This window comes from Neophocaena asiaeorientalis, unplaced genomic scaffold (assembly GCF_003031525.2).
Source record: "Neophocaena asiaeorientalis asiaeorientalis breed wild unplaced genomic scaffold, Neophocaena_asiaeorientalis_V1.1 scaffold45, whole genome shotgun sequence".
Lineage (NCBI taxonomy): Eukaryota > Metazoa > Chordata > Mammalia > Artiodactyla > Phocoenidae > Neophocaena > Neophocaena asiaeorientalis.
The window spans coordinates 6,881,574-6,892,857 of record NW_020174642.1 but is presented as its reverse complement, the minus strand read 5'-3'; the positions used below and the strand labels follow the sequence as shown (position 1 = coordinate 6,892,857).

The window sequence follows — 11,284 nt, the reverse complement described above, 5'->3', positions numbered from 1 at the left end:
CCCCCCCCCCCCCCCCACCTTCATTGTGCAGTTTTGTTACCTTTTAGTGAAACTCCACAAGGCATCTCCCTACATGTTTCCTTCCAGATGCTGCCTCCTACCACTTCTGCTTTTTTTCTAAATGCTTTCTCTGATCTCCTGAGTCTGTATTGGTTCCGGTGCCACGGGAATCACGGTTGTGTGGTGCTGGGCAGGGCCTTATAGCTGGTTGACTCATTTTGGACATCCTCTCTGAAAATCACCACTGCCTGCCTGAGGATGGCGGTTGCTTTTGTTCTGTTTTGTTTTCTTCAACCTGAATACAGGTTTAATAAACCCACAGGATAAAATATTTTTTGAACAACAAAATAATAATAAAAACTTCGTTCTTTCCCCCATTTCCAAAACAATTATTGTAGGAGCTTAGAAAATAATTTAGAAAAGGAAGTTAAATTAATTGATATCGCACCATCAGGGGTCTGCTAAGATTTGATTCTTCTTGAATTCTTTTGCCTGTTTTCCATGCACACAGATATATTCTTTAAAAAGCATAATAGAATTGGAGAAATTAAACTCATTTCAGTAGTCCTTTTTCATTCTCTTTTTTTTCCAGGATAGTGAAGAAAAGAAGAATGAGGACTGAACTTTTATGACCCCCTCTAGAGATTAAGGCCCCATATCCCTTCCTAAGGACCTGGTGTCTTATTCTGGAGCACAACCAGACTGCCTAGGGCTGACCCTTGTTCCAACGAGTGTTGCCAGGGCATTTCACTTTTCTGTGCCTCATTTTCCTCATCTGTAAAATAGACTCAGTAGTGATAATAACGCTTGCTTGTTGGTGGTGGTTCAAGGATCCAGCAGCTTAATACATGTCCATGCTTGAACAGTAATGTGTTTTTGTGTGCAAAAAATGTTCACTAATGTGAGCTCTTCTTGGTTACTCATCCTAGTCTCATTATTTAATTTACTGTCATATCTTATTTGCTTTGTTTGAAGTAATCAATTCTTGATTGTGTTTGTTTCTACTGTTCATCTTTTGAATGGATTCCTCCAATACCCTTTAGACATTTATAGCTTCTTCTAAAGAGACGAAAGTGTTTCCCTCTATGTAATTGGTTTCTTTCTCGTGCCATTCATTTGAGGATAGTAGAATAAATATAACAGAGTCACCACTGTGAGTCCATTTAGGAGTTCAAGCAACAAATTAACCAAATTTTCAGCAGCTGAACTCAGCTGCATTTTTTGAGCCCAGAAATCCAATAGTTTTGACGATCCAAAAAGAAAACCAAGATGGAGGGCTGCAGGATACTCACTGTCTCTTTCCTTGCCTTTTCTCTGGCCTGTGCCAATGAATGAATGAATGATTGAATGAATGAATGTGTTCTTGCAGTGGGGAGCCACAGCTGGTCTCTGGAGTAGTCCTAGCATGGAAGGAGTCAAGTGCTTTTTTGAACCAACTACTTTGGCTGACACATTCTTTAGAGGCAAGCAGACGTCTACTGATTTACCATATCGCCAGTGAATGTTCATGATTAGGAATCTATGGGACCTCATTGAAAAACAGAAACTCTCAAAACATTGCTTGTTAAAGTTCAGCCCTCTATGCCTTAAGTTATATGGCTGGGGTCCTGTAATCTTTTATCTGTGCTGACCATGCCTGGTAAGCGGCAGGCTTTTAATAATGTCTGTTCAATGAGTAAATGAATATCTGCCTGGATGATAAATGCATGAACAAGTGCATTAATTAGTGAGCTGATAACATCATAGAGAAGTAATTCATTTAATTCAATGAGCAATTACTGATTTCTTACATGCAAAGCATCGTAAAGTCGCCCTCCACGAGGTTCGGAGAGAAGTTGTACTTCTTGGTCAGAAGACAGAATTATTACTATGTCTTGGGACCAATGTCTTGCGTGCCCCTGTGTCCAGTTTGAATGCCAGATGTTAGACATAAGTGTGTGTTATGTTAAAGAACCTGCCTGGGCTTGGGAAGGTTTGGTGATCGTTGGGCTTCCCAGAACCTAATGGGGTTTTGAACATTTGTGAGCATATGCCCTATCAATGCACATGTCTGTGCCGGCCCGTGGTTCGAGATGCTTCCATGTGAAAACTAAAAGCAGAAATACAGTTCTCAGAGCCTGAATTTTGTTATGTGACACTTGTTTGGATGCGGCAAAACCAAGCAGCAATTTTGCTTTTACTGAGTGGCAGCACCTCCCAGTGCTTCTCCAAGGTGTGCGTTGGCTTCTCTAAAGGTTCAGCTGTTAACAACCCTCTATGCAAAAAGTCCTCCTGGGTACAAAGTCACGAAAAGTTCTGTTTAATGGATTACGATGGGCACCGTTTGATTTTCTTCTTTTGTTAACTGCAGTCACTCCTTAGAAATTTCAGTGAAGCTGTAACTTGATCCCTTAAACACGTGTGCTGATATCCAATGTACTGGTTCACACGGAGGGTTTCCTTGCTCATTGGTGAATCAGGCAGCTCTTCCAGTACTGCAAATGTTATATAGTTAACATCTGCAATGGATATGATGTGGGACAACATTTTCATGAAGAGCTAAGTTCTTTTGTATTTAATTGCAAGATAATTCTGCTTTATGAGAAAGATTAATAGCAATTAACAACCAGCTTATCTAAGTCAGGTAGTAAAATTGGATTCCCTACTGAAATTTCAAAGTTAGCAAACATATTATTAACAGTGAGCTTGATGGTCAAAGTATTATATATAAGCCAAGGAAAATGTGATGTTTCCTAAAACCTACAGAATTTGATTATCTTGGTAAAAGTTCTTAAATGAATTTCCAATCTAATAATTTTTCAGTCTAATAATTCAAATATTTGGCTTACTGTTGTTTCTTCAGTGCCTAGCACATAAAGTGCTGACTCATAAATATTTGCTGAATGAGTGAACACAACGATAAATGAGTACCAAAATCTTTCCCTGAGGGAAGCATGTCTTTGGCAAGAATATGTCATTAGAAGAGGTCTGACTTTGGCCCTCTCCTAACAAACACCATAATCTAGTATCTAAGGAGTTGAAGAGAAGGAAACAACTTTTATTTGGGAGCCAAAATGTTGGAAGAAACTTAACTGGCCATTGAGAAGCCCAGTGTGTCTCAACCCAGTTCTCCTTTTGGTCAGGAAATTCTTAATTTTCTTTAGGATAATTGAAAGGAACTCCTAAGAGAACGAGGATTTTGTTAGGGAAAGAATATACATGAAGCAGCGGGGAGGGATAAATTGGGAGTTTGGGATGAACGAATAAACATTACTGTATATAAAATAAACAGCAAGAACCTACAGTATAGCATAGGGAACTAGATTTACTATCTTGTAATAACCTATAATGGAAAAGAATCTGAAAAAGAATAGATATATGTATAACTGATCACTTTGCTGTACACCTGAAACTAACACAACATTGTAAATCACTATACTTCATATATACTTCAAATTATGATTGCTTCATATATATGTATATATATATATATATATATATGGGAGAACATTTTCATAAATAGCTAAGTTCTTTGTATTCAATTGCAAGATAATCTGCTTTATGAGAAAAATTAACTTTAATAGCAATTAACAACCAACTTATCTAAGCCAGGTGATAAAATTGGATTCCATGTATATATATATGAAGCAATCATAATTTGAAAAATTTGCCCACATATGTTAGCTGGAAAAAACATACTAAAAAATTAGGTTTTAATTTCCATTGGCTGTTTTTTTGTTTTAACTTCTAACAGTCTTTTCAAACGAACGTTGAGAGATTTAAAGATGTTTGTCAGAACACCTTCCCTCCTGATCATGACATTCATTAGAAGGTGAATCAGACATTTTTCCCCCAGTGGTAGAAGAGACACATTTTCCTAAGCAGAAAAATCAGGGCACAGTCAGACAAAGGAGTTTACATGAAAAGCTTTGTAAACTTAGTATTGTTCTTGAAAATTCAGGCTATCTGGTTGCTGTAATCTGGGAGTTCCCTTCAAGCACTTTTTGAAACTGGACTCACTCTATAAGGCAATTAATGGGCCATGTAATGCCCGGTGATGGTAAACGGTTACAAACAGCATCTACAGGTAGTGTGTTAGTATATCCTAGGACTCCCGTGAAAATAACCACAAACTGGGGGCTTAAAACATCAGGAATTTGTTCTCTCAGAGTTTAGGAGGCCTGAAGTCCAAAATCAAGGTGTCAACAGGGCTGGTTCTGGAGGTTCTGAAAGAGAATCCGCTCCATGCCTCTCTCCCAGCTCCAGGTGTTTTCCTACAATCCTTACCTTCCTGGGGCTGTAGCTGCATCATCTCTGCCTCTGTCGTCTTCACATCACCTTCTTCTCTGAGTCTCTGTCTGTCCTCTTTGGTCTCTTATAAGGATGCTCTCCTTGGATTCAGGGTCTATACTAATCTAATCCAATCTCATCTCAATCCTTACCTTAATTACATCTGCAAAGACCCTATTTCCAAACAAGGTCACATTCTGAGGTTCCAGATGGGCTTGGGGGCTGCTCTTCAGGTAGGGAGGAGACAAAGTAGGTTTCAAGGTAGATCTTCTCTTCTGCGCGTGTCTTGCCCATTAGAAGAGCGAGGCTCTACTCATTGGCAAGGTCTAATGACTGAAGTGCTGATGCTAGGATGCTTAGGTAGAAATCCCTCGGGTGTCAATACCATATTGGAAAGTGTAATGCAGTTAGTTTCATTGAAAAAAAACATACAACTGCACAACATGGATGTCGTTCAATCCAGTATGATGATCAAAACAAAAATCACTGTCAGGCAAAGTGTTTACTCTGCAACCGTTTCAGTTTCACAAGATACTGAGTTTGATGTTGTGGTTTCCCTGATCTCATCATTTTCCTTGGTAAATGTCAAGAAGTGTAACAAGGTTAGGGCAGCCCACACCAGCTCATCAGAGTCACGTGAGGACTTAGGCAGCAAGTCACCCTCCTCCTGTCTGCTCAGTCTAGACTAATGGTTGAGTGTGCTGTTTACATCTTATAAAAAAAATGATTCCTGTGGCTTTTTTCATAATGTCCTCGAGTTGAAACTGTAATGCTCTAAGGCATAAAACGGCGTCATAAACTGTGTGACCGTCAGGCACTATGATTTATTTTTTGTCTTCGGTCTGTATATCTGCCGAGGTTATATATACATAGAGGATTTGGAACCAGAAACATGGACTGCCCCTAAACATTCTGCTTTTATGTCTTATGAAATGAATCTGACTGTAAGTAAAATTGAACTTCATCTTGTCACTGACGTGGAAGCTCTGCAAGATTTTCTTGGGAAAGAAATGCAAACTTAAATCAAGAACCAGTCAGGGACTTCGGTCATGTTGTTTGTGTGTGCCCTCGTCTACTTGAAGTACACCCGATGTTCACTCTGGGATGGATAGTTGGCCAGCTCGAGTGACTCTAGCCCCTCTCCACCTTGCCTCAGGCTAAGTCACCAAAAAGCTCGCCGGATGACTGGGAGAATTGGCCCAGTGGAATCCCTTGCTGGCATCAGCTTGGCTGCAAATACAGAGATGGTCTAAATCCCTGTGATGCAAGAGTTGGTCCATTTGCTTTCCTCTCACAGCTCCTGCTCTGGAGGGTAAGGAGGTTTTTACCCACTCATGGCAGGAGGAGGCACTGTGTGAAGCAAATGAATGCAAACTCAGAAAGCAAGACCCTGAGGCTGGGATATTTTGTCCTGGTTGCATAACACTTCCCGATATGACGCATACCCTCTACCATGTCACTCTTTCGTGCTGTTAATAGAGGCCGGTCCGGAGACCAGCATGGGTGAAGTTTACCCTGGAGACTCAGCCCTGAAGCCTGGTACATCGTGACTTATCCACTGGGCAAAGAGAAACCAGGTTCCAAGGAGAGCTAAGATGCGATATTAAGATGAACTATTTTTAGAGCTGTCTTTGGTCATTGTGAAGACTGGGTTAAAATCTTGGAGAGATAAATTTGCTTAGAACATGCTAAATGAATCTTCTCCTTTTTTCCTTTTATTCTTTTCTAATTATTTTTAAAAATCTGAGTTACAGTCACACTAGCAGAGAGGTTAGTTGCATAGAACATCTGTCCCTCATATTACCTTGTAGATGTACTTAAATATTTTTCTTGTTTAAACACCATAAGTGGGGTATATTATGCACCCACATTGGTTTGTCAGCAATTCTAAGGTTCAGGGGCCTTCTCCTTTATTCATTGTTAATATCCTGGATACAAACAACCCAATGGCCCCGTATAAACTGATGCTAAAGAGAGCTCTTGCCTGACAGATGAGTTAAATGACCTCAGAGATTTCTCTTCAGTGTCATAAAAATGATTTTCAATTGTAGGTGGTAGATTTCCTAACCGCTTCGTAATTTACGTGGGCTGGCTTGGTTAGCTCAATCAGTTACAGCGTATGCTGATAAAGGCAAGATCACAGGCTTGCACCCCATGAAAGCTAATAACTTCTCAGAGATAAAAAAAAAAAAAAAATCTCCCTTTGGTGACCACAAGCTGCATCACTTGTGCAAATGCCCGCATTGGTTGGAAGAGAGGAATTGAGTGCAAGCGAGGGGCCAGCTCCGTGCAAATATTCCTCCTGTTGGACAAAAGAAATAGAAAAGGAAAAAAAAAACACTCAAATTGTGTTTCTCCTAGCAGACATGTGTTCCTGCATGAAAGGAACTCTGTCCAACTCCCTTAAAGCTAGTGATTTTATTGAAAAATGCCCCTAGTGATTTTTCACGCTAATAACCTCAATTTGAGCAAACTGAGCCCAAAGTTACCTGAGTTATCAGCGCAGTCCTGACCCACCTGCACCCTGGTCTTTGTCGTCACTGCACATCTGCAGAAAGAGGCCATTTATGTGGAATTCAAATCTGGTTGTTTAGTCTACAAGGAGGGGGGGGGAAGGATTCTGTCTCTTTAATGTTTATAACGGTTGGACAGAGCTTGTCGGGTGAAGGTTAATTGCTCTCCAGTTGAAGCAGTTGTGTGCCCAGATGGGTTATCAGGGCTGAACACTCGTTACAAGATTAATCTCATTTCCGACAAGACTTCCCTTTCCTTCAACTGATTTTTGCCGAGCCATTGGCGCTGTCATCGGCCGTTAAAAGAAGGGTGGATTACTCTGGGATATTCACGCTGGTATGCAGCGAAACAATGCAGAGCGGTGTCATATCTCAGGGAACATCTTTAGGAGAACACATTTCAGGGGGTGTTACGAAGGCCGAGGCTCATAAACAGTGGGGACAATCGAACCCCTTTACACCAAGGCTCCAGTGAAAAGGCCCGAAGTCCACGCAGCTGCTCCCTGCCCCCCCACTCCCCCCCCACAGGACCCTGCTCCTAGGACGGATGCCGAGTGACACTCAGGGCTTTGTTTGCTGCTGAAGATGTTAAAACAATTATGATCAGGTCTTCCTTCTTAAGGTGCCCACCTAAGTGGTGAGGAGTTCTGTTTGCTGCGTCCACACTGAATTCTGTGGCAGTGGACACTTCATTTAATCCCTGTGCACATTTCAAGCTTCTGTTTAATTTCTGGGATTTCATAGACATTGTCTTCACGTGTGTGCCTAAAAACGGTAGGCAGATTTTAGTTTACTGTGACAGGTAGGCTTCATGACTTTTGGTTTGTCTCAAGAAATTCCTCCAAGAAAGAGCATGGCAAAAGAGCTACATCATCTTATCCCTTTGGGTTTGGCTTGTGGGCATCAACTCATCTGTGTATTCTGATGAGCTGTTGGGTACCCACCATGGCTGTGGGTGCTGTGGGTGTGTGAAGCAGGATGGCCAGGCTCACACGGTACCCTTGGTCCAGTGGGTATGGGCAGGTCTGACCGATGGAACACAGCGGAGCAGTGATGACGTATCAGGAGGTGGGAAGCGTGGGCCACAAACAGGAGAGGGCGTGCTGGCAGGGGCGACAGGGGCTCTGGCCTGGACTAGGTGGTTGGGGAAGGCTGTCAGGCAGAGATGCAAAGGGAGTGTGCGGACAAGGGCTGGATATCCTGGGGAAATGTTGTGGGCTGAGTGGAGCAGCAAGGGCAAAGGCCCTGAGGCAGTGACGGCCTTGGGTGTCTGGGAGCAGCGACCGTACTTGTGCAGCTGGAAGGGGGAGCCTGTGTACCGGCGGTGGGCATCACGCCTCTTGTAAAGTGATTTCTCAGAGGACGCGCTAAGAATAGCATCCTACCTAAAGAAGAGGTCCACCTGCTTCAGTTGTTGTGAGGTTCCGTCTTGTACCAGGTCCCTCTCCCTTAGGTGTGAAAAGATGGGAACGCCTTGGCCATGTGGTACCAGTGAAGTGGGGGCACCCTTTTCAGGAGCCCAGAGTTAAAAGCATGAAGGAAAAGTGTAATGATCTAGGTTACCTTCCCTTCTCCTTACATTGCATCTCTGATGCATTGTCTCTTTTCACTGGCTGGGCTAGTTTTCAGTACTCTCTTGTTTCCTGCATTTCAAAGTGCCTTTGCAGCCGCTTCAGTTCCAGGCTATTTGATGCAGCATGTTCAGTGGTTAAACACATGCCCTTTGGAATCTGACAGCTGCTAGAACTCTGGTGTTTACTAGCCATGTGCTCTAGGTAGCTTATTTAATCAGGTGAGCCTCAGTTTCCACATCTTTAAAATGGGATCGCGGTAGCTCCTACTTTAAAAAGCTAACACGCAGGTTAGAGGCATGAATTCACACAGGCGCTTGTCATAGTGATAGCCACGATGTGATCATCCATTAAAGTTGTTATGAAGATCCAACATCATCTGTTTCCCTTATTTAGAGACATCTATTTCGCTGAGAAAAGGGAGCATAAATTGTATATAACTGAATCACTTTGTTGTACACCTGAAACTAACACAACATTGTTAATCAACTATACTCCAATATAAAATAAAAGATGTTTTAAAAAGGGAGCATGAATTATCATTAAGTCTAGAGATATTTTTGTTCATTGGAGACTTCTTGTCGCAGTGTTTTCTCCCCTCAAAATATCAGTTGAGCTGAGTTTTTCATTTCACCCTGTTTGTTGTTGTTGCTGTAGTAGTTCTGTAAATAAGGGATGTGTAGTTATCACCTTCTGCACAGCCAGGGATCTCATGGGTTTTCAGTGGTTTTTTAAGAATAAGTGCTTTATCTGTCCCACAAACCATCACGTGGCTTAATGAGATTTTTAAACCCACAAGGAGCACGTGATTTTCAGGGTGAAAAGTTGAGGCAGAGAAGAGAGAGAAGTTTGCATCGTTGGGGCACTGTCTCTTTGGGGCCTCTGACAGTCTGTGGCACTGAGGGCCAGGGGGCAGGGACCCAGCAGGCTCTGATGCTGGAGGTCACCTGAGGCAAACAGAAGATGCTGTAGCCAGGGATGCTCAGCCAACATGCCGACTCTGTGGTCCTGAACACCTGTGAAGGTTGCACCGAATGGGATTTGAGTTTGCATGTGCTGCCTTATTTCTTGGCTTTCCTCCTGATGAATTCTTTGTTTTCCATTTGAGAATTCTTCTAAGGAATACACAAGCAGTGAGTGCCTTGGGTGGGGGGAGGGTTGAGAGGACAGAGGAAATTCTCAGGCATGACCATTTTTGTCCGTGGATTCCAGGACCAGCAATGGGTCTTACCTCTTACTCCATGGATGACTCATACATGGGCAAGAATTGCCCCTCCCAGATTTCTCTGCTGTTTATGGGAAGGCCTTGAAAGATAGATTTACTGATGAGTAAACTTTTAACCATTTTTCTTTAGTCCCACACTCATGCCAGTCTGAGGAAAGAAATCATTTGGCTTATTTTTCCAACTTACTTCCTCCTTTGATGTCATATGTATGTATAAATAAATATAAATAAAATAAGTATACCTGTTTACATCCAAACTCACCCACTTTACATAGAATGTAAAGATGTAAGTGAACTTTAAAATAATATCTGTACCATACATTTAAATATGTCATTTCACAAAGTAATAATATCCCCACACTACATCTCCCTCACCCACCTTGACTATTTTCTCTTGGCCACAAAGTGAAAGATACTTCCTCCTTGGCATTTATAAATGCTTCTGAATTTTTGACACTCCCAAATTTGAGTCAGTTTCCCATACATCAACATAGGGTTAAGTTTGAATCATTGCAATTTCACCACTCTCTGGTATCTAACATAATTTTTTTCTTATTTAAAGTATTCTTCAAAAAAAGAGAGAGAAAAATTTTTATATATAGAATTAAGTGTAGGATCACGTTAATATATAAGAAAAAGTGGGCTGAGTGTCCCAAAGAACAACGAAGAGCTGAACAAGATAAACCAAGGGACTTACTAAAGATAAATGATTTCACCCAACGCTCACCTGCCTAGGTAGTGTGAGTGATGTCGAGATGGGGTTGAAGTGATTGGGAATCAAACTGGGAAGTTGCTCGATATGGCTGAGTTCAGTACAGAGTGTGCCTGTAGTGCCTGTGCTGTGCCCGTGACTTACGACGTCTGAGCTATGAACTTACATTTCAGAGGCGACTAGCACCTCCTTACGCTGAGCAGCCTGGAGTGCACACAGAGGGAGAAAATTCAGCTTCCTGTAGATGTCAGATCATGAGTTCAGAGCCCCCTGAAATGGCTGCGGCCCCAGGGTCAGGACCTCATTCCTTCCCACTAAGAAGGTCCAACACCTGCATCTCTGGCCTCTGTTCCTGGAGCCTTGGGATGTGGGCCCACAGATCATCCTCCTGGTTCACGGGCATGGTACGTGCCCTGCAGTGGATCCCTCTCCCCTGTTGGTGTCATCTTTCCAAAACACAGACTTGGCTGCCCACCTGCAGGAGACCCTTTTCCAGCTCCCCATCACAAGTGACAAAGGCCACGCTGCTTGGCGTGGTAGACAGGTCCACTTGAGTCTCAGCCCAAGGGCACTCTGTGTTCCACTACCTGCTACCCTGGGGCCATGTTTAGGGTTCTATAACGTGGTGGGGACTTTGGGCCCTGCTCGTGTGTGCTGGCAAAGCCCTACCCATCCTCCGAGGCCCAGACCCGATGTCATTTCACTGTGAGGCAGCTTTCTTTATTCATTCCCGTCCTGCCGAAGACGTGCTTAAGAAAATGGCTCCTTGACTCTAGGATGGTTTTAATACCACCATTACACAAGGAGCAGCGCCCAGAGGTATGAATTCCAGTCCTGGTCATTCTGCCCCTTCGCTGTAGCAAAGAACTTCTCATCTTTATTAGGAGGGGTTTGGAGTGGAAGATGGGGAGCTCATTCAGTTTGTTATTCTGGGTTGTTGAAAAATGGCACCATGACCTAGGTTTCAATGGGATCTGTCCAGACATTTTTTTTT

At 42.7% G+C, this 11,284-nt stretch overlaps 1 protein-coding gene across 6 annotated transcripts in view; it reads left to right on the top strand.

Moving 5' to 3' along the window:
- The window catches only part of ERG (ETS transcription factor ERG), a 184,302-nt gene that overhangs the window by 85,422 nt on the left and 87,596 nt on the right, over nucleotides 1-11,284 (top strand). The gene's annotated exons all lie outside the window — the stretch shown is intronic.